This window comes from Lepisosteus platostomus, chromosome 3 (genome assembly GCF_059453375.1).
Source record: "Lepisosteus platostomus isolate fLepPlt1 chromosome 3, fLepPlt1.hap1, whole genome shotgun sequence".
Taxonomy (NCBI): domain Eukaryota; kingdom Metazoa; phylum Chordata; class Actinopteri; order Semionotiformes; family Lepisosteidae; genus Lepisosteus; species Lepisosteus platostomus.
This window is the reverse complement of record NC_142613.1, coordinates 22,107,200-22,114,112: the sequence shown is the minus strand read 5'-3', so window position 1 is coordinate 22,114,112 and position 6,913 is coordinate 22,107,200.

The following is a 6,913-nucleotide window of genomic DNA, read 5'->3' as shown; positions in this document are numbered from 1 at the left end:
TGACAATGATAAAGCTAGTGTTTCTAAACCATCATTCCACAATGTGTAATTGACATGTTGTAAGTATATTAGTAAAACAGTTTTGAAATAATTCTGCTTCCCAGACAAATTTCACTAAAGAAAGGGCTTGTTATTAAGTGTCAGCAGAAAATCTGGCAATAAAAGACTGTTTCTGTAAAAAATGTTTCTGTATTGCTGTCCAGTTTTTGGAAGAACAATTGTACCAGAAAAATGGACAAAATTCTGCCTTATGTTCTTTGAATATTGCAAAAATTGTACAGAATAATACAACAGAAAAGAGTAATACATTCCAAAGTACAGTAGTTCTTTAGTACTATTTATAAACCCTGGTCTGGAAATGAAAAAAAAAAATCTGGAAACATGGTATACATTGTTAACCGTTAACTGTACATCTTGATGTGATGTCACTCACCCTTCTTATTCATGTACCTTATTTAGGAAGACTTACATCGAAATATTTTCTTATTTGGATAATGGAGAGAAATGGGATATGTCTCTATAATTGTAATATGAAGGTAAATACTGTATAATACTTGAGCTGACTGCGTTTTCACATGTGGCATGGTAGAGATACTATTTCTAAACCATTTCTAAATTTTATGTTTAAGTGTACATAGAATCATTAGTACCTTTATTCGTACACAAAAACCTTGCTGTTGTACGGATTATAGCAAACCAAGGGGAAGTAGGGGTTGCTCTAATCCTACAACCCTATTCTCAGTATAATCATAATGACAATGACTGAATTAATAAACATTCATTTAAAAGAGAGAGAAACTAAACAGATAAACAAATGTGTCCCTTTGTGGGAATTTCAAAACAATGTAATTCCTTTTTTTTTGCAGTGAAATCATGTCAGTTGTTTAACCTCTCCATCACTATTTCCAGCTGATTTTAAATACTACTTTGTCTGGATTTGTTCCTCGTACCCTCAGTTCCTACTGCACTGCCTAGAAAAGTTTTCAGTCCTTCCACTTCCCTTCTATGGAATTCTCAAGATCAGAAAAAATTGAGTTTATGACAAAGGTTCGTAAGGGATGACAACAATCACGTTCAATCAGACACAGCTGTCAGTAATTCGCAATCACTCCTGTCATCATTTCCTCTCCTGAAATACTTTACAGTAAATACTGTACATGATCCCCTTTCTCTCCCTCGCATACATCTCTTTGCATCTCATTTTAGCTGGCTGCTCAATTCTTTCAATAGAGCAACCTTATTTTGCATTGCAATAACCATTTAAACACCAGAACTACATGTTGAACTCACAACAGTAGTCCCTGTTATGTGTCAGCTCTCCTTCATCTTCAGAGCATTCACATTTCCACTAATCATGCACTCTCTGCCTCCTGACTGCATCCCATTGTATCGTTTCCCCTTTCTATCAGCTACTGTATGTTTTGGACATACAGTACAGTAAGAAACTTCTGTCTCTGCTAGGTCACCTCTACTATTCCATGCAGCGTATACCCAACATGTACTCTTTTATTTCACATTTTCTGAAACTTACTTCATCAGTGTGATCCTTACACCTCTCCTACTTTGCAATTTGAAGTCAAAACGTGATTGTGGTGCTTATTTTAACAATATGAAAAAGGTTTTATGATAAGCTTTGTTCTTTCCAAATAGTTTTTACAGTCACAGCCCTTCCATTTGCCTAGGAAGCTATTATGAGTTCCATTATGTTAAGTCAGTGGTTAGCAACGTCTTGGACTTCTACTGTATGTTTACCTTCATCTCTCCTTCTGATCAATCCTCCACTTTATTCAAACAGTTCCAATTTCCATCGCTGTTTCTTTGTTGGTCACAGCTGGAAGAAATGGCTCCTTAACTATTCAGATAACGTTGCATTTCATAATCAACAAAGGGAATTCCTCTCAACTTCCTCCTCAGTCATCTCAACAGGTTTCTTTTAAGAATCATTTCTAATTAGTGCAGCTCACATCCCAGGTCATATCAATAATATTGCTGATTTATCTTTCAACAGTAGTTTCCAAAGTTCAAGATCTTAGCTCTTGTTGCTTACAGTATCCCTGTCCTGCTCCTCTCTATTCAGAACTTATATTCCTCAGAATCACCCTCTCCATCATTACCTCCAGCTGTCTTTTAATACTACATTTTCTGGATTTGCTCCTCGCACCCTCAGTTCATACTGCACCACCTAGAAACATGTTAAATCTTTCCCTTCTCTTCTATTGTAAATTAAATGTCATGTATGACATGTATGAGTATGACCAATTTAAGTCTACTGCCTTATCAGGACCCTCTACTCTGATATCTCCAGCTTCGCATCTCACAAGGAGCATCTCTTACTAATTCTCTTTTCACTAATGAAAAGCCATACAGAGAAACCAGTTATAATCTGCAAGATGTTATGGCAAAGTTTGGATTTGCTGCCGAGCAACTCTGGCTATTTCTTCCAGATTGAACCTGCCTCCTCAGTAGACCAGCCACTCGACTGGGTCATCTGAGGCCTACCTCGCTTACATACAGTAAACTTATACAGATACCCTTGAACAAGCACTCCCCTAGCTTTCTATCCAATTGCTGCAATGGCCCACAGTTCAAGCATTTATGGTGCATCTTTCAGGCCCCTGTGAGGACAGCACAATCCGGAAGGGAGTGAACAGACATGGGGAGGAGACAAGGAACAGGGCTGGTATACAAACAGGGGGGCATGACGAATGTGCTCGGGGGGGCATGGTCCAGGCAAACAGTCCCAAGGGAGTCCGAAGGGAAATCCAGTACAGGCAAAAGTCCAGAACCGGGTGATCAATCCAAGACGAACAAAAGCCAAAGTGGGATCCGGCGAGGGGACGTACAGTAGAAAGACAAGACAAAGTTAAAAACCGGAGCGGGATCCTGCGAAGGGTCGGGGAAAAAAGTTTGAACGGGATCAGGCGCTCCAAGTCCCAGACTCGGCTGGTTCAGGACGTCGATAGGAGGCCAATGCTCCCGATCCGCGGATGTAGGACGACTCGGTGGTAGGCAGGCCTCTGGGCGTCCATATTCTAGTGCAGAGCCTGGAACAGAGTGAGCGTCTGGCTTTTGTAGGGAGGCTGCAACAGGGAGCAGGTGCAGAAAATCAACTAAAATGTGAACGAGCCGGAGAGCCCTTAAGGGGGAGGGATTACAAACGTAACACAAGCCATATATTGCAGAACACTTCTCTCATCTTCTCTACGCTTTCCACATTTCTGCATTGGTGATTCGGGGTGCCTTCTCATTCTTTTAGGGGGTCTTAGCCTCCTCATCCTATGGTGAGGAGGTTAGCCCTCAGCCAAGTGGGTTAAGCCAACTTTTGGCTAAACACTCCATAATCCTTTCAGCCCGCTTAATTCCTGTATGTTCTTATTCCTTGTGAATTAAATGTACTGGGAATTATGTGATATAAATAAGAATGAAATGAAATGATATACAGTAAATAACTAGATGGGGGAATGCCTTTAGGTACTTCAGATTGCTGAACATACAAATTCTGAAGAGTCTAATGATTATGCATAAAAAGTTCCCAGAATCTGTATTATTTGCAGTATTTACTGTACAAATTTACACCAAAGTGTTATGTACTGTTCCAGCCTAGCATTTATCCAAATAAATTAATTTCTCATGTACTGTATGAGATGCCAATTATTCTACTGTAAGTCACAGCAATTAAATATTTGATCTAAGGAAAAGCTGTGCTTTTTATAATTTTATTTTTTCATATAAAAGAAGAGTAATAGACCTATTTTTCTTCCTGTAACACAAATACAACAGATTGTAGATCCTCAGCTTGCAAAAAACAGGGACCCTTTGCCAAGCCCAGTCTGGGCTGGTGATGATGACACAGCAATTTCTGCATTAGTGCACAATGTAAGTACATTTGAAATTGTTGGTAACCTCACAATGGGGCTACAGAAGGCAGAATTCATTTTAATTTTAATTTTGAACATAAACATATGAAATGTTTCTCATTACTTGATGCTCAGCTGGGTCAATCCTGCTTAGCATGTCTGATTTGCTGCAGGAGATGACAGCTGAGAAAACCTTACAATCTTTTTTTTTTATTTTGTCAACTTACTGTAGGTAGAGACCCAAGAAAAAGGAAGCAGCATTGGCAGTTAAAAAAAAAAAGTTTTATGAAAACCGAAAATTGCAACATGATCTATGTGTAATGCTTCATGTTAAATTTAATGTTAAGACGTGAGGAGCTTTGAAAATAAAACATGAAAGGGAGAGATGCGCTTGTGGCAGAAGGGCTGTGAGATTTAATATATTGGTTTACAACCCTACCTCAGTCCCTTGTAAAACATACTATAAGCCCTGAATTCCTGCTTACTCTTTCTCTGCTTTTCCATTTCAATAGACTGTCATTATTTTAATTGAATAATGTGACCTTTGTAAAGAATCCCTGCTGATTCAAATCTATCTTCCCTTTAAGTAAGAAATTAAATATTTTCAATAGACATAGTCGCTAAAATATTAAACGTCAAAAGCCCTGGTAAATTCATAACAAAGTTGGCGATGTGAAAATCTGGTGATGCGGGAAAATGTTTTGTTTTAATTGGAATCACCAACTTTTTCTGTTTTATACACAGCCAGTTTGGATTCACAGGTGTAACATGCTCAGGAGAGAAAGTAGACATAAGAACATTACAAAGTTCAAAGATAACAGGAGGCCAATCAACCCATCAGGCCATTTGGCCGTTAGTAGGTACTGATCCTCCAAAAAAAGAGTAGTGGTTTCAACAACGTGGCTGAGTAGCTTGTGGGATGCTCCCACAACCCTCTTGGTAAAACAAAGTGCTTCCTGTTCTCAGTTTTAAATGTAATGTTTCCACTCCTGCATCCTGGTTTAGGTTTCATTGCTCATTCTGAAGAAATCGTCTGGGTTGACTTTATCAATTTCTTTGAGGATTTCATAAACTTGTATCAGGTCCCCTCCTAATCTTCACTGTTCAAGAGTTAAAAGATTCAGTTCCTTCAGCATGTTCATGAAGGGAATTTTCTTAAGCCTGGAATCCATCTGGTTGCTTTTGTCTGATTTGTTTGCAGAACAGCTATATTTCCTATAATGTAGAAACCAAAACTGCACCGCCTTTACTAGTGCATTATACAATTTTAACATAACACCTCTTGATTTAAATTCTAGGATTTTTAATATGTCCTAATATTTTGTTTGAGTTTTTTAACTGCTTCCCCACATTGTTTGGATCAAATGATGTATCATTATAAACACATAAGCCTTTTTTAATAATTAGTCTCTTATAGCTCAGCATTTCCCTTTATGTATTTATAATTTATGCTGTCTATATTAAACAGCATTTGCCAGTTTACACATATAGATGCTCTCTCCTTACACATCCGTTTTAGAACCATTAGTCACATTTTACATACTGCATGCTTCATACCTGTTGACAGAGAATAAGAGAAGCAGAATGCTGCAACAGGACTGGCCAGCTCTGCCCTGGTGATACTTATCTGATTATACACTACAGTTTGGGGAACATTTCAACTGTTAAGCCTTCTTCATTTGTTAGCCTCACTCCTAAGTCTTATCTCTTTTATGATAATTTTATCAGACATTTTAATACAAAAAATGATTCAATTACAGATCATCTCATATCTGATATTTTGGTAGAATTCATTCCTTACAAAAAGATTGCAGCATGTTAAAGTTAATAATATACTTTCTTCTGAGGTAAAAACTAACTGTGGTGTGCCCCAGGGATGTGTGAGTTCACCACTGCTCTTCGTTCTACATACTGTACAAATGATTGTGCTGCCAGCGGTCCAAATCAATTCCTAATCAGATTTTCAGATGATTCCACTTACAATACTTTCTCTGATGAGTGATAATAATTACCCCAACCTACATCAGAATAGTGCAGACAATGTAGTTGCATGGTGTGATAGAATACCAGAATGCCTTCATTTTCAATAGCAGAAACATGGAATAAGTTGCCTTTGGTCTGGAACATGATGAATATCCTTCCTCCGTCATATTTCATAAAGAGTCCAAATCCTTACAATATATGTGAATATATAAAGTACATAGATGCTCATCTTTCTTGATAGACACATGTTGTCTTTATTTGTAATAAGATAATTTGTTTTCTTCACAAGTCACAGGTTTGTAGCGCTAGTAGTAAGATCCTCTCCATGTTTTGTTAAGGTCTGTGATACAAAGGTAGTATGGAATAACCATCTGGTATAACTGTCTTTCATTGCACAAAAAGCAAAGATGTCCAGACTCTTGAGGATGTGTTCTATCTTAGTGGGGAAGCCACTTGAGCAGAGCTTTCAATCTGCTTACATCTAGAGCATATTGAGACTAGATGTTAGTATATAGGAGATCAATGCAAAATGCAAAATGATGTTATGTAATGTTATATTTATTTAGAATGTAAACATTATTATTACTGTCTGTATATTTTTCTAAGTTTCCATGTATGTAAAACATACAGTTTAGTTGCTTGGATACAAAACAATTTTATTAGAAATCAGACAATAAAGTATTATCATGTCACATTTATTCTTTCTTTGATCTCCTTAGTTCCAAACCAGACTTTTCAAGGCAAGATTACACCCACAGTTTGATCAAAACTAGTTTCACATTTGTCCTGTCTTGTCAGACAAAATTCAAACCTGAAGCCCTAGTGTCAGTGACTTTGCAATTACAATGATCTATTTTTGTTTATGGTTTCACAAGAGTAAAACACATTACAAAGGCTTTATTGTTCTTTTCACAAATTAACCATGAGAGCCACTGACTGGTAACTGGTAACACATACAGCAGTGTCACTTTCTGGCAAAATACACATAGCCATTACCTGTTATTCTTGTTATCACTATAAAGGTTTGCTTTTGTCAGTTTCATGTGTTGCTTGGCATTGTTTGGCTCTTAAAC